At 36.2% G+C, this 17,717-nt stretch overlaps 2 pseudogenes; both read right to left on the bottom strand.

Annotated features, from left to right (window-relative positions):
• Window positions 1-265: 265 nt before the first annotated feature.
• LOC120193111 lies at window positions 266-3,704 on the bottom strand (annotated as a pseudogene).
• Window positions 3,705-5,677: 1,973 nt separating this feature from the next.
• LOC120193110 lies at window positions 5,678-13,424 on the bottom strand (annotated as a pseudogene).
• Between the last annotated feature and the right edge of the window lie 4,293 nt (window positions 13,425-17,717).

Raw genomic sequence — 17,717 nt, 5'->3', positions numbered from 1 at the left:
AATACTCACCAACTATTTTCACTCATCCAATGATTCTAAATATGTTAAACTAAAAAAATAATTACATTGTATAATAAGATCGTCCCATTTTTTACATTATGTTTTTAATACCGTTAATTCTTTAATAACTATTTTTTCAAACTCATAAAATTTTAATTAATCTAATTTTTAAATGATTTATTTTTCAAAACAACAAACTTTTAATAACTAGTAATCACCTTCATACAGATTTGTCAACAAACTTTTAATAACTAGTAATCACCTTCATACAGATTTGTCAACAAACTAGGGTCGGAACCTGGAAGCAGTATCAACATTAGAAATAAAAACCCTGAATATGAAGCCCTCCATCTTGTTAATGCAATAAGTCAAACGTAAGGTAACGGTGCAATTGATAATGGATGAAAATTATACCATGTATATTACTTCCTATTAAATAGACTGCAAAAACTATTCCCATTGTGTTACTTTTTGGCTTCGAGTTCATCTGATCATATTATAACACCACCGGGTTAGATTCTTAGCAACCATTTTAGTCCAAGGTGACATCCAGCTGTTGCTGCTATTTGGAATTGCTCTTTCGCCATTTCAACAGCGTTCTTTGAAGGGTGTTCACATTTTTCCTCTCTTTTCGCAGCAGAAACCCTCTCCGAACTAAATCTTGTTAGGCGTTCGGGTACTTGAACGCCTATGAAGCTGCCAAAGAGAATAATACTTCATAAGAATTCAGTTCAGCATATGTCAACCAGAAGTAAAACGTAAACCATGTTAAAAGTCATATTTATGATGTAAATAGTTTCCTAACAGGCTGAACTCAAATATAGTAGGGGTGAGCATAACTTACTCGACTCAAAAAACCGATTTTCTCGACTCGACTCGAGAAAGCTCGATTTGAATTGACTTCGAGTTGTAATTTCATAAACTCAACTTGACTAAAAAAAAATTCGAGTTCAAACAAGTCGTAAAGTACAACTCGCATAGTAACTCGAATAACTCAAAATTTTCAATAATTAGTGGATTAATTTTTAAGTTGGAGTCGAGTCCCTCAAATTATCATATGTATATCACATATGAAAAAAATATGAAGACACATATATGTATTGAATATGGTTATAAAAACCATTTAAATTGAAATTAAATAATATATCATAATATTATAAATATTTACAATTAAATTTAAATAGAAACTCGAAAATTCGACTCGATTCAAAAAAATTTCAAGCCAATTTCGATTGTTAAAATAAGACTAGTCCACTCGAGTAACCGAAATATTTTGACTCAACTAGACTCAATCGAACACTCACTCCTAAAAAATAATATTAGCTGTTAAAACTAGTTCAGTGCTATATTTTTCTCCCTAGATAATAAAAACTGCATGTTAATATGATAACCTTCAGAAAATCTAGTAGTACACTAATACAGTGTCAAAGGAAAACCATGAGAAGGCGTGCGAGCATATTAACCTCTATGTAGCAGAGATCCATATGCTATGGCTGCTCCAGCATGACCCTGCATATAGTTTAAAACATAGAAGGTAAAATCTGTACATTATAAAAATTTAGTGGGCAAAAATAATGCAAAGAATATTCCTTTCCACTTTTATACCACATCGATTGCTTAAATAATGAGGGATAACCAGTTTATCATTGATTTTCAAGTACAACTATCTGGTTTTGCTCGGTTCAGTATTTTCAAGTACAACTATCTGGTTTTGCTCGGTTCAGCTTATGATAATCTTTAACGTGTAGTTGTTGAGGATCACTTAACCAAATATAATTCCCGGTTCCAACAGCATCAGGGCTATAATGTTCAATTGAAGTAGTCCTTCCAACAGTTCATAAGCATTACTGACCTCCAATTTTGATAATCATGGAACAACCATAGAAGATCCATGTGCGAGAAACAAGATCATTAAGTATAAGAACAGAGAGAAATCTCACCTTCTCAGATGCCCTGTGGAATCACCATAATGCTGAAGCAGCGTCTTTCTTCACGCAGTCCCCTGTCAAGTACACCGTGCCTAGAAGGTAAAGAGCACCTGGATGCAACTAAAAATACAAGGTTTAGGTAGATATCACAAAAGCAGCATATACAACTGGCTTCCAAAGAAACGTACCTGCCCAACTGCTTTCTCCAAATAATAGAAAGCTGGCTGATTGGATTGAACATACTCATTCTATCCAACAGGACAATGAATGTTAGAAAGCAAAAGATATCACTTGCAGGAAAATGTAATACGTCATAGAGACAAATCCCTTGAAAGAGTTCCTTGATTAAAGAAATGTATGCAGCTCCATAGAAGCTGCTTAAACTGCTGATGGAGAGCAATATTTTAAGAAAAAAAGATCCTATCCTCAACTCTTAGGCGACAACCCAACTCATATTGTGTGTCTTTATCGCCCATATCTGCAGCTTCTACTAACAAAGCAGCGCCTCTATCATAACAAGGCAGTTAGTTTTCACAGTCATGTTTATTAGATAATCTAATCTAACATGTAACTACAAAAAAAGAAGAAGAAGATGATGATTAGATTACAAAAAAAACCACTAACATGGAAAATAAAACTTGAGAAATCGTAAAAATAATACATGGATCATAAGCATTGAAAATTGCAACTCAAGCCAGTGCCACTATCATAATTTCAACCAACGTAGCTAAAAATGGTGAGAAACGAACAACCAAAACCGCATTCTGCACTCTCATAATTAAATAAAATAGTTATGCAATTATGTCAGGAACCGGGATTGTGATTTATAAGTAAACAATCCTCCACTTCAATGGATTTACATGCCCCAGGAACATGGTACTTCAAATGCAATTTGAACAGCCAATACCTAGCATGTGCATTGGAATTATCAGCTTCCAATGCCAACTCAAAATTTTCCTATGCTGCCTATCATTAAACGTTAAAATTAGAGAATAAAACCCAATAAAAAAGAGCTTAAGAATTATATTAATGATGAAATGATAAAAAGAAAAGTTTCCAGTTACTGTAAAGCACCCTTAGGAGAGAGACGAGGCGTTTATCATTGAGCTCGCAGTAATCAATAACTCTATCTACTTCTTTCAAAGCACTCCACCCTTTTGCTATCAACTCCATTGCTTTCTTATTTCTGCAATGCATGTCCCTCTGCAACATAATCAAAAACACAATTGAAAAATTAATTATTAAGTATTCAATTTTTATATATGTGCCCACCCTAAAATCAATTTGTCTACCCTAATTTTTTTTGGTAGCCATCCTGGATTTATTTATTTATGCCCAAAAGATAACTAAAAATAGCTATTATAAACATAATTTTTGTTTGGGTTTAAACGACCGGTCTTGACGTGGTCTTAAACTGCTGGCCACCACACGGCAGCACGGCGATAGCACCTAAACAGAACAGTCAGGGGGGTTTTTCATGGCCGACAACACTGCTCAGCCACGTCCCAGGCCAGTTGGGCCTTTCCCGGCGATGACCCGACCTTACCGCGGCTACAAACGGCCGACACAAGGCCATAACGGCGGCAAAAACGAGCCAAGCTCGCGGGTGTCACGAGCCAGTGTCGTTCAACTACAACGGCGAGTGATGGGGTCCGTGACGTTGAGGCTCTTGAGATAATGAGCGACGACTTACCTTTATGATCGGATGGCGGCGCGGCGATGAGACGAGAGGGAGGGACGAAGATTTGAAACAAAGCAGAAGGGGAAAAAAACCGGGAGGCACGGCCGCGTGAAATAGAAAAGGGGTAAAGATTGTTTTATAAAAGAAAACAATATAATCGCAAGGTTAAACCTTGCATTACCTAGGGTTTATTGTAAATGACCCCATACTTTATTTATTTTAAACAAAGATCATCAAGATTACAGCCAATTTAATTTAATCATCAAAATCAATTTAGGGATTAGAATGAAAATTTCCAAATTTTAGGGTTTTAAATTTGGGGATAAATTGGGATGTTACATAAATACATTTCAAAAATTAAAATAATATGTTTGAATCAATCAAAGGATTAAAATCTATAAATGCTTTTAAATAATTAATAAAAATATTAATATTACTGATAGCAAATTATTTCTTACTGAAGCATGACATTCTTGGCACAACCGTATTTTATATATATTTATATATTTTCAGCTTTTAACTTATTTTCTTATCCTTGACCAAAAAGTGAGTCTTTGGCACTAAAAGACTCCTAGTAAGTGGATAATTAGGGGATACTAACACTAAATTCTTTCACACTTCAACCATTTCCTGGTGAAAGAACAACGTGGTTCGAAAGTTGAAACTGGAAAATGGTAACTGCTGTAGCGATGATACTACTCTCAAAGAGCATGCGTTAATTTTTTCCAACAATTGTTTACCAGTGAGTTGCGACCAAGGGATGCCGTGTTTGATGATTGTAATTTCCCACAAATTAGGGATGAAGAGATGCATCCTTTGTTGGCTAATACTACTCTTGAGGAAGTTCGAACAATTGTTTTTAGTATGGCTCCTTTGAAAGCACTGGGTATTGATGGTCTTCACGTGGCATTCTTTCAAAGAAATTGGGATTTGGTGAGCTGTTGGGCTTTCAACACGGTGCAAAAGTTTTTTAATGACAGCAGGAATTCAAATAGCGGAACACAATTGTAGTAGCGTTCGTTATTTCACGGTAGCACCGCCATCCGAAACTGATATTCGAAAAAATCACGATGGGTAACGGAATCACGTCAATAGCGGCCAATTGCGCCCGTAATTTAACGGGTAACAATGTATAACGTCGATAACGGGATGCTATTACCGTTATCTACCGCTACTGTGAAAAAAAAAGGCAAAACTAAAACCTTACGTGCGCCGTCGAGCTTCTCCTCCGCTTCACCTGAGATGATCTGTATCTAACATTACACCTTGAATCGTTGATGGTCTCGATAGTCCCTTGGTTGGGTCTTTTCTCATTGGACCCTTATTCAAGTCAACACCTCCACATACATCTCCGACTGAAAAAGTTACACTGGAAATGAGAAGAGAGAAGCGAAAAAAAGAAATTCGAGATTGAAAAGAAATTTGGGGTTTAGAATGAAATTGAGGACCGTGTTGCAAGTTTTAAAAGTTAAATGCCTAAAAAGTTCAGTGACCATATTGCAAACGTACTAACGGCAGTGTAACAGTGGGGACAATATTACAAACGGACTAAATATTGAAGTATTGTATTGCAAGTTTTAAAAGTTGAGAGAACTAAATTAAAGCTTTAGAAAAGTTCAGTGATCATTACTATACTTTACCCTAAAATTTAAATAATGAAAAGTTGATGTTAAAAAATTGACCAAAAAACTTAATAAATGACAAATTTAATAAGGTAGAGGGAGTAATTTTTTTAAAAATATTTAAAAAAAATATGATCGTAACGTGTCAGATAACAATCTCTTTTATCAACCATTATAAGATGCAGACACTTAAAAAATAACATTGTAAATGATAGACATCTATTTTAACCTAAAACTCTTTAGATATCTAAAATTAATTTAAGGTGTAATTTGAACACTATTTTCACACTAAAGCCAATAAAAAAAATGCCAATGGAAGATAGTATCGAGTAGCCTACCCATTTTATCGACAATACAGATGAAAAAGAATCCAGTTTTAGAAAATGTTATATATTTTATTTTCAAAATACAGTCAGAATTTGTATCATCTTGATGCCAACCCCATAAATTAAGAACAAATGTAGAATTAAGAGCTCCATGAATTCATCTACAGTTATCCTTCAAGTAGAGATCCTATCCAAGTAGAGATCCTATCCAAGTAAAGATCCTGGCGCACCTGCCCCGAACACCCACCATTGTCGCCCCAGATTTATGCCGAGCACAGCCAAAATGATTCCACGGCTTCTTTGGCGCCGCTTCCCGAGATTGCTTCTCCCTCAAGGATCGAATGAAGAACAAATGAACAATCCCTCTGCTCTTAACCACTTCAAGAGATGCTTACTCAACACAATCAATGGAAGGATCTGCCCTGTAATTCTTTTATTTTTATCTTTTCATCAGCGTATATGTCTTCTACCTCTCGTTCTCACTGACCAGCTTCGCGTTCGACATCTCCTTCCTTCCAGCCAACCTCAATTCTTCACAACATCCATCAATATTCCAATCCAACGAAGCAGGAAGTAGTCATCAAGGTAGTCACGAGAAGTTGCTTAAGATGCATTGATTATACTGAACTTCCTTGCTAGGCATCTACGGCCTTATTGAACAACCACTTTCTAGGTTTGCATTGTGCATAACGTGTCTTGTCCACAATCAGGCAACCAAAGGGGATAACATCTTCTAAGCTAGCCGTGGAAACATAACTGATAACTCGTCTCATTAAAGACGTTGTGCTTCGAAGATCCGCCCATCTGCTTCCGACAATTAAAACAAAGAAAATCGAGGGTAAATGTTTCCTCGTAGTCGCAGTCCTTAAAACAGCAACCACAACGAATACAACGTGCAATGCAGAGAATGCAATCCCTGCAAAACTGGGCAGCATGATACGTTCTTCTGCAACTTTCCGGTGGGCAATCATAGACGAGTTTCAATTTCTGACATCTAGGACAAACTTCAATACCAATTGCCCTATCATCATCAGACATGAGATACGATTGCCCCTGACGAAAAAATTGTGGTTTTCGCTCTCCCAATTGCTTTGAGTTATTTATTCCGAGCAATAACTTAAACTCTTTGAATTGCTCTTCCGTCACACTAAAACTTCCGCCTATTCGTAAATGTTTTATTCCTGAGAACCCAGCAGACTTGAAAGCCCCTAAATTGAACAAAATGCCTTCAACATTGAGTCTCGTACATTCAGGAACACTTAACTGCGTGAAAATTTCGAAAATTGATCAACTTGCCATGACTTCATAGAGAACAAAACACTTGTGAAAGCTAAATTTACTAAATTTATGACAGCAAGAGTAGCAGATTACTAAATTATAAGTTCAATGGCGATAAGGGTCATCGATAAGATAACCCGATTATAGTGTCTTTGAATTTACAAGACCATTCCGTAAAATACCTATCCAGTGCATGTTATCAAAAACAACGGCAACGATCCAGGTGCTAGAAATTCATCAACTGTTCTACATACTAATATCTTAAAATGATACACAATCAGATTAATACACAATAACCACACCATTCAACTAGCTATCTTAACACACAAGAAAGAGATTTTATTCATAACCGTAGGTCCGTAGCCAAAATGAAATCAACTCTCTAGCTTCAGACCCAAACACCACTAGCACATAACAAAATAGGCAAAACAGCACTAAATCAATTAAAAAAAACTTGTCAATGCAAGTCCTTAATATATATATGCATATCTACGAATTAAATACTAAATGGATTAACGTATATAAAAAGTAAAATATATTGTTTTGATAATAGCCGCTTTCAGTGCTAACACAAACCTTAGTGAGCTTGGGATTGCTTTCGAGCACACGCCTCAGACGGCCATCAGTGATCATTTTGCACCCCACCAGACTCAAGCGTTCAATAGTGCCTTGAGCCCTGCTAGTTAAATTCAAAAGAGTATCATCGGTAATTCTCTTACTCAGTGAATGTTCGATATGGATGTTCCGCCAAAGAAGAGGATCACTTCTAACCGCATCTCGCAAAGATTTACAGACCCTTTCAATGGTGTTAGAGTGCTGTTAAAGTCTGTTAAAATTGTAATACACGTGTAAGTAGGTAGTTATGCTGTTAGTATTCAGTTAGCATGGTTAGCCAGGTGGTTAGTTTGTTAACAGAAGTTGATGAGCTTATACTTGTACTATAAATAAGGTGTGTATGCTGTTATGAATGGATATCCCTTTCCTGTGTAAGTTTACCATTAACAGTAGTATCTCAACATGGTATCTTTCGCCGAGTATTCTGGGGATTGCTTATAAACTTTCGCTGCTGAGTGTTCTTGATAATGGCTATGGAGTCGTCCAAGGGTTTCGCACACAAGAAAGTTAACGTTGTTCTAGATGAAATGAACTTTCTGTTATGGAAACAGCAGATTTTACTCACTGTTCGAAGCCACCGTCTAGAACGGTTACTAACTGGTGTCTTGAAGCCGCCGCCTGAGATGTTTCCCGATGACAATGGCAAGATGACTGTCAACGATGCATTTGAGGAATTCGTCGCACAGGACAGTGCGCTGGCATCGTGGCTTCTGTCCACCATTAGCCCTCACCTCTTACCTCAATTCGTAGGAGCAGATTCGGCTGCTGCAATTTGGAGCACGATGCTACAATTGTTCGCCAGCAGATCAACCACTGCAGCCATGGGATTGCACTGTAAGTTGCAATCACTTAAGAAAGGAAACGATAGCATGCGAGTTTATCTTATGTGAGTTAAAGAAGTATGCGATGCTCTCGCTTCTTGTGGAAGTGAAGTATCACACGTTGGTCATATAGCTAGTATCTTGAAAGGCCTGCCCAGGGAATACCAACCTTTCATGGCCATCATTATAATGAAGAAGGAAACCCTCTCCTTAGATAATCTCTATACGGTGTTGCTAGATGCTGAAGCTCAGTTAGTCGGCTTTGATGAAGCATTAGACTCACTACCTATGAGTGCCAATGTTGCCCAACATGAGGTTAAGTTCCCTAATGACAGCCATCGTGATTCCAGACCCTCACGCCCACCCTCTGAGAATCGATCTGCAGGTCGTGGTCGAGGAAGAACCAGAATCCAATGTCAACTTTGTGGCAAGCTTGGGCATCTGGTTGACCGCTACTGACATCGATTTGATGAAGACTTCATGTGTGCTACATTGGAGTCTCGACCTCACAAAGGATAGCCTGTCAATGCCCATTATTCGGTTGCTGAAGCAGCTAATTCGGGGTGCGAGTGCTGCAAAGGTCGGTCCCAGTCAGTAGCAGGTTCATCGCAAGTCAATTTGGCCTCCAAGGCAGCTGATCTTTGGGTAGTGGACTCGGGTGCAACGCATCACGTTACCCCTGATATTAATAACGTCTCAAACTCCACTGAATTTAGTGGCCCAGGTAAACTTATAGTAGGAAATGGAGTTTCTCTTGACATTTCCAATATCGGTAATTCGATTGTGGATTCTTCAAGAACTTTGTTTTTAAATGACTTATTGCACGTGCCCTATATAACAAAGAATTTACTTTCGGTATCCAAGCTTGCTAGGGACAATGCAGTGTATCTTGAGTTCCACGCTGGAAAATGCTTTGTCCGAGATGAATCCACTAGAGATATTCTTCTGCAAGATGAAGAAAAGGATGGTTTGTATACCTTTGCTGTTGGTCGTGCACATAGAAAAGAGCATGGTGCTGCTGCTCATGTTGTGGCCGCAGATGTTTCTCAAGTTCAATCTAAACTTTGGCATTGTAGGTTAGGGCATCCAGCACAGTATGCCTTAGATAGAATAGCTAAGGAAATCAATGTAAAGATAGACTTTGATATTAATAAAGCATGTGTGGCATGTCTTATGGGCAAGAGCCACAAGCTTCCCTTTGCTTCATCTAATACACAGTATAATGTTCCTTTCGAGCTTATCTTTTCAGACCTCTGGGGACCTCCACATGTTGCTTCTAATGGATTTTGATACTACATTTCGTTTATTGATGCATGTACTCAGTTTACGTGGGTCTATCTTCTAAAGGAAAAGGCTCAAGCCTTATCAGCCTCTCAATTGTTTCATAAACTTATTTCAAATCAGTTTGGTGCTTCGATAAAGGCAGTCCAAACCGATTGGGGAGGAGAGTATCGCCCTTTCTCGACGCTGTTAGCTAAAGCGAGCATAGTGCATCGGTTGTCTTGTCCTCACACATCGGAACAAAATGGATTCGTCGAGCGTAAACATTGCCACATAGTCGAACTTGGTTTGGTTTTGCTAACTCAGGCATCTCTACCTATTCAGTACTGGTCGTACGCCATGGTAGCAGCAGTTCATCTCATCAATCGTTTACCAACCAAGGTGCTTGAAGGGTTATCACCCTTTGAAAAATTATTCGGCAAGAAACCCGAGTATGCTACACTAAAGTATTCGGATGTCAATGTTTCCCTCACCTAAGACCATTCCAAAGTCATAAACTATCCTTTCGTTCACAACCTTGCACATATTTGGGTTTTAGCCCTCATCATAAAGGCTACCAGTGCCTTGCGAGCAATGGCAGGGTTTACATATCTCAGTATGTGGTATTTAATGAAGTGGTTTTTCCTTTTGCAGGAAAACAGGTAGACAATTTACAGCACAAACCCGATGGGTTCCAGCCACAAAAAATCTCAGTTATAGCCGATGTTAATAGGTGGCACAGATTGATTGCTCCAGCTAACGTTGAGGATGTTGGACTTGAAGAAATGGTTAACACTCCTACAGGACAAGTGCAACAACAAATAACACCTGAGGTCACTGTCGACGCGCAACAGCCAATAATACCAGAGGTTGCTGCTGAAACAGTCGATGAGGGTACAACTTCCAACTCGGATACAAGCCTTAATGCAGCAAGCGTTAATGAGTATGTTAGCACAGGAGCATATGCCACTGATGATGATTCAAGTAATTCTGGAAATACTATGATAAGATTAGAACAACAAAATTGTCACCCCATGCTGACACGTAGCAAGTGTGGGATATTCAAACCCAAATCATACGCATGCTACTTTGAGGATGCAATACATGCGTCAATCCATGAGGCACTACAGTCTGCCAGCTGGAAAGAAGCAGTTCAAGCCGAGATCGATGCTTTGCAAAAAAATAATACGTGGTCACTAGTGAAACTACCAGCAGGACGTGTACCTGTAGGGTGCAAGTGGCTCTTCAAGCTCAAGCGAAACCTAAACGGCACCATTCATCGATATAAAGCCAGGCTGGTTGCGAAAGGTTTTGCCCAGGTGCCAGGATACGACTTCACTGACACCTTCAGTCCAATTGTGAAGTTTTATACATTCAACGCTATGCTAGCTTTAGCTGTGACAAACGGTTGGGAATTGAGACATGTGGACATTAACAAGGCGTTCCTCAATGGGGACTTAGGTGAAGCTGTCTTCATGCAACAACCACCAGGATTTGAACAAACAGCAGTGGATGGAACTCCCCTTGTCTATAAGTTACAAAAGGCCCTTTATGGCCTTCGACAAGCGCCCAGGAATTGGCATACCAAGCACAGAAATAGTCTTGTAGAGATGGGGTTTATTACATCTCGAGCAGACCCCTCCTTGTTCATCAGCAAGGGGCATGGAAGTTGTAGTAACACCTATGTACTAGTGTACGATGATGACATTGTCATCACCGGGTACTCGTCGAGCAGAATCCAAGAGGTGGTGCAGCTACTTAAAGAAAAGATTTCGCTTAAGGACTTGGGATTGCTTAGTTACATCCTAGGAATTGAAGTACATCGCTCGTAAGGAAAGATTGTGTTAAGCCAAAGAAAGTTCATATTGGAGCTATTAGACAAGGCTGGCATGAAAGGTGCGGCTAGCTGTGGGACACCAATGGTATTGGCTCACAATTTGTCAGCAAAAGAAGGGGAATTGCTATCTGATGCTACAGAATATCGCAGCATAGTTGGATCCTTGTTATATGTGTGCCATACACGCCCAGATCTAGCCTTTAGCGTTGGAAAAGTAGCACAGTTTATGCATGCACTACGTATATCGCACATGATTGCAGTCAAAAGGATATTGAGGTACTTGGCGGGGTCAATTGATTATGGTTTATTGTTTCAACCGGGTGATGACTGGCTTCCAGTTGCAGCATTTGCTGATGCAGACTGGGGAACAATCGTTGATGATCGACGATCTGTATCTGGTTATGGTGTATTTGCTGGTAAGTGCCTTGTAGCATGGAGTTCAAGAAATAGAAAACAGTGTCACGATCGACGATGGAGGCCGAGTACAGGTGCGTCGCAGATACTGCAGCTGAGGTAACCTGGGTGGAAGCCCTATTTACTGATCTCGAGTTACAATAACGTCCGAAACCGATGATCTGGTGTGACAACACAGGAGCTGTTGCAATGAGTGCAAATCCTGCGTATCACTCCCAGTCTAAACATATTGATATGGACGTGCACTTTGTTCGAGAGAAGGTTACAGCTAGGAAGATGTTAGTAAACTACATACCGGCTGCACACCAGATTGCAGACAGATTCACCAAGGCGCTGTCTAAAACATCGTTTGAAGAATTTCGCAGAAATGTGTATGTGGTGTCTATGGTTTAAAAAAAAAACGACAAGACGAGGAAGAGCATAGGGAGTGTTAGGATGTTTAGAAGTGGAAGCGAGAAGAGCAGGGTGAATGTTAGAGTGTTGTTAAAGTCTGTTAAAATTGTAATACACGTGTAAGTAGGTAGTTATGCTGTTAGTATTCAGTTAGCATGGTTAGCCAGGTGGTTAGTTTGTTAACATAAGTTGATGAGCTTAGACTTGTACTATAAATAAGGTGTATATGCTGTTATGAATGGATATCCCTTTCCTGTGTAAATTTACCATTAACAGTAGTATCTCAACAAATGGCAAGGAGATCCTTAACACCGAGATAACCAAGAGTAAAAAACAAAGCATTATTCGGAGCATCTCCTTCACCATCATCACCTGAAACTCCATTGCGATCCTCCAACCTTTTACCTTCATCATTAAACACAAAATCTCCATCGGAAAGTCCATTACCAATTCCAAAACCATCAAAATCGTCATTTGGAATCGATATTTCATCGAATTCAAAGTTACCATCCTCCTCTTGAAAACAAATGGTTCCATTCTAAACCCAATTTATACCTTTAAAGAAAGATGATTGGTCATCAATCCTTTTATTATCATAGTCCGAACCAAGTCCATGGAAACTAGAATTGTCTTGTTCCGGTTGGAAACTCATCGACCCATTCCAGACCCAATTGAGACCCTTAAACAAATGTTGATCAGCAACCTTATTTTCCTCACCAACTTGCATACCAAACAAACAGAAATATGATCCCAAATCATTCTCAACATCATGAATCCAACCTGAGATTGCTGCAGCAAAAGTAGACCTAATTTCCATCCCAAATTGATCATCAGGCAATCTATCAACAGTATCATCACTAACAGCCTCAGAAAAACATATTGATTCACTTTTGACACTTCCACTGAAATGATCGTTTCCTATATCCCAATTGCAACTCCAAAAGCTCAAAGAATCCCCAAAATCATCCCAATTCAAAGCCATTTTTTAAATCTCCAATCACCAATACATCCAAGAAAGAAAAACAACCTCTATCAAGAACCCTAAACTCAGCCAACAATTGAAACAAATAACATGATTCAAAACCAAACTCAATGAACCAAATATATACGAACCTAACAGATAGAAACAAGATAACCAATTATTCCAGTTGACAAATCAGGCCTAAAAGCACCATAAGACACCAGAAATGCAATAGAGTTTCTTGTTAAAATAATAATAAAAGGAGCCAAATTTAAGCTCAAAAAAGAGATTTTTTTTATCTTTGTGAACGTGGAGGCAAAAGTTGAAACTTTTGAAGAATGGCAAGGAAAGAGATAGGTGAAGAAGGATAAGGGATTTCAAAAGAACAAAATTCCTTAATATTAAATAATCTGATTAAGGCGATAAAGAATCAAAAAGATTATTAACCAAACTTTTTCTTTTTCATGCAAAGAGCGATGCAGAGAGAAAGAGAATGAAGAAGAAAAGTTAAAAGGGCAAAGAACAGAGGAAGAGAAACAGAGTTGGCTAAAAATAGGGGAGAATGAGAGAAAGAAGGAAAGGGAAACAAGGTTCCAGGCCAATTGGAGGACTTTCAAAAAATATATATTAATTATTAGATAATAAGAAATATAAAATTTAATTAACCATAATAATAATTTTTTTTAAAAACAATACAAGTGTTTAGATTTAATAAAAACTAATTGTAAAAAACGAAAATACTAATTAAATATAAGCCAAGTCCTTTGTTAAATACTAATTAAATACAAGTCCTTTATTAACTAATTGTAAAAAGTTGAAATATTAATTAAATCAATTTATTTCATTAAGCTAAAGTGATTTTTTTAAATACTCTCAACTATTGATAAAAAACACTCAATTACTCTTCTAATCATTAGTATTCGAATTCGTGACTTCTAGAAATAATAACAATTCCTTTAACTAAGTTGAATCTTGATAATTAAATCAGTCTTAAATTAAGCAAAACTTAGTTTTTGTGCTTTATTAACTATCAATATAAGCTAAGTCCTCTCTGGTTTCTTTATCAAAGTGTTGGCGATGGCGAATTTTGATTTTAGGGTAAATTACATTTATTGTCCCTTTTATTTTTGATTTATCTCATTTTAGTTATAGATTTTGAAAAATTAACAATTTGGTTATTTATGTTACTAATCTATCTTATTTTGGTCATTGAACCGTTAACTCACATTAGTTTAATGACTTGACACGTTAGTAAAATAAGTTTAATCATTAAGGTTTCAAAAATATTTTTTGTCATCTTCAAACAAAAAAAAACTTCAATATTTCTTTTTCTTCAAAAATTTATATTGAGTTAATCGATCAAAAATGTGGTTAAGATGAAGGTGAATTGAGAATAACAATTTGGTGAAAGATTTTACAATGATTAAACAAAAAAATTGACATAAATGATTTAGAGTGGTTCAACTTCATCCACGAAATCTATATCCACTACCTTAGCTATTCATGGTAAGAATTTTCTCAAATTCACTAATTTGATCAACCTTTGAGGACAAAATCGAACATTATAACCACTTAAAATTTATATCCCAAAATCTTAAGAATACACTCTTTCTCAAAGAGAAAATATAAATTAGCAAATTAAGAGTAACGTTGAACTTATATTTTAATATAACAAATAATCGTAAAATTGATTTTGGACTTGATCAAATTTATTAAAATTTCTCAAAAAAATAATTTAAAGTCTAAATTATGTTTTAAATGTTTTATAACTTTGTGGAACCTTTTTAAATAATTATTTGATCATTTTCATGCCCAAAAGTTAAGTTTCCAACAATTTTTTACTCAAAAAATCGATCCTTTTATGAAAAAGATCGATCTCTTTCTACGTAAACCTAAAAGGATCGATCCCTTTACAAAAATGATTGATCTATTTTCTGGAAACAATCAAATGTTCGAAAAAGGATCGATCCCTTATGCCATAAATTATATTTTTCTTTGTAGGTAACTACTCTAAGATCCCCAACGAGCTTCTAACATTTAGAATTCATATAGCATGTATAAAAACAAGCTCAAAACATCTCAATAATGAAAAAAAAACATCATTGAAAGTAAATATCAACAACAAAGAGCCTTTGAGAGCTTAATTGTTGTTATTCTTTTGTAAAACACTTGTGAGCTAAATTGTTCATATTGTTTAAGTGTTATTTAGGTGAAAGCTTATTTGTTGCAAATTTATTTGTCTTGTGAGGATTTTCTTTAGTTTACTAAATTTGTTATTCCACTTTTGGAGAAAGTGTAATCAAGATTTTGGATATAAACCTAGAGGTTTTTGTAAGGTTACACTTTGTCCTTAAAGGTTAGTAAATCTAGTATATTTGATAAATATTTAGTGTTTATGCTAAAATAGTAGATGTAGACTTGGTTTGGAAGTCGAATCACTCTAAAATTATTGTGCAAATTTTCTATCTTTCTATTGTTTCCTTACAAAATTCTTAAAGGTCAATTCACCTTCTCTTGAAATATTTTGGTTGATCAAATAGATAACAAATAAACACTCACAAGATAATATATTTTCACCATATGAGCTCACTCACTAAGAACATTAGAATAAAATTAAAATAAGGAACAAAACTAGTGTCTAATGTGAAATAAATAAATTGAGTACAAATTGAGAATTTTCTTTTCAGATTAGAACGGTTTTCATGGTGTTCTTAATTTGACAGTTGCAAGACCTCTTTTATATAATTGTCATCACCTATTTTATCTAGGTAATGGCATTATCATATATGTACTATATTTTTAAAGTTTTATGTAAGCACTTATTGTAATACCCCAAAATTTAGTTAGTGACCAAAATGTAAGTTTTGAAAGTTTAGTGGCAAAGTATAAACTTTGTAAAACTTATGGGGCTAAAAATGTAACTTTTAAAAGTTATTTATTTTGGCCCGTAAACGAATAGTTTATTATGAAATTGAAATTTTCATGAGAATCAGAATTTTAATTCACGATTTGGAATAAAAACTACAATGTAGTAAAGTCCGATAAGAATTCCGATAATCGGATTGAACCAGAATTTCGAGAAATTCTTAAGGATGATAGAAAAGGGTTAGAAATATTATTTCCATAATTTATAACGGTCAAATTTAACATGAATTAGTTAAATTAAGGACGATTTTCCATGTTAAATCAAAATTGTGAAATTTGATGACTAAATTGCAAAGGACAAATGTGGAAAGTCAATTTTTGTTTGGTCATCTTTAGTGGCTTTGGAACATTAAAATGGAAGATATTATGATGGAATTTAGAAATTATCATATTTCATTAAGTGTGAAATGATAATTTCACATTAAATGAATTTGTATAAGCCATGTGTATTAGGATTTTATTGTAGAAAAATCAAGAATTTGACTATCGTCTTCAAGCTCGGCCATGACCTCCATTTAAGGTAAGGGGAAACTTTTCAATTTTTTATTTTAAGCTTACATGATTGATTTTTGAATTAAGGTATTAGAGAGAGAATTAATCTACTTGAAATTTCCTATCATTTGGTGTAATTAGTTCATGGAAAACATGCTTGGATGATGAATTTCATAATTAGGATTCATGAAATGGAGGTTGAATTATGATGAAATTAAGGTTGATTTTTATGTTGTTAGTGTCGTAGATTAATTTCCAACCTTGTGTGATGATCAAAATCAACTAGAAATGGATTTATCCAATTTGGTCATGACTAAGGTTTGTTTATTATTATTATTTCATCTTTTTATTTTTGGCATAATGTAACAAAATAACAAAAATAACTTTTGACATTATTGTTAAACTTACCCATATTGTTAACACCCTCAGTGGATGAAAATCGTTATTCAGCTAATGCTGACCAAGCACGTACACGTGGATAGAGATGCAATACGGGTAAGTTTGACAATAATGTCAAACATTAGGGTTATTTTGTTATATTATCCCTTTATTTTCCGTATTCATCAACAACAACAACAACAACAACAACAAAACCCTATTCCCATATGCAATGGGGTAAGGGGGAGGTAGAGTAGTAGGCTGCCCCCAACGCATAGTTAAGAGCAGCTTCCGTGGAAGACCTCCGGCAGTCAGAAAATTAAAAATAAAGATAAAATGCAATGCATGTATAAATAAATATTTGAACAGTCTTCATATACAATCTTCATATGCGCGTCATATAATGGGAAGTAATCCTTGCTAATAAATCCCTGCATAATAATCTCAGCATATAGACAGAAACCTAAGACCGACTAAAATTAAAGAGAGGAAACATGAGAGAATGATACAGAAGTTGAACGATAGCAAACTACGAGAATTAATAAAGTTAAAAGGGTTAAAACCTAAACTAAGGCAACATTAATCCGCTACCCTAGTTCTAAGCCTTCATTAATTCCAATGACAGAAACGATAAAAAGTAGAAGTCATGAGAATTACTATAAAGACATTAAAAGAAGACAGAAATGCTACACCTATGGATGTGACCCGCACTAATCGACTACCCTGGTCTTAAGTCTCCATAATTTCCTATCAGAGGTCATGTCCTCGGTAAGGCTAAATCCTTCA

This window comes from Hibiscus syriacus, unplaced genomic scaffold, assembly GCF_006381635.1.
Source record: "Hibiscus syriacus cultivar Baekdansim isolate YM2019G1 unplaced genomic scaffold, ASM638163v2 tig00116989_pilon, whole genome shotgun sequence".
Classification (NCBI taxonomy): Eukaryota; Viridiplantae; Streptophyta; class Magnoliopsida; order Malvales; family Malvaceae; genus Hibiscus; species Hibiscus syriacus.
This window is presented reverse-complemented; position numbering and strand designations above follow the sequence as displayed.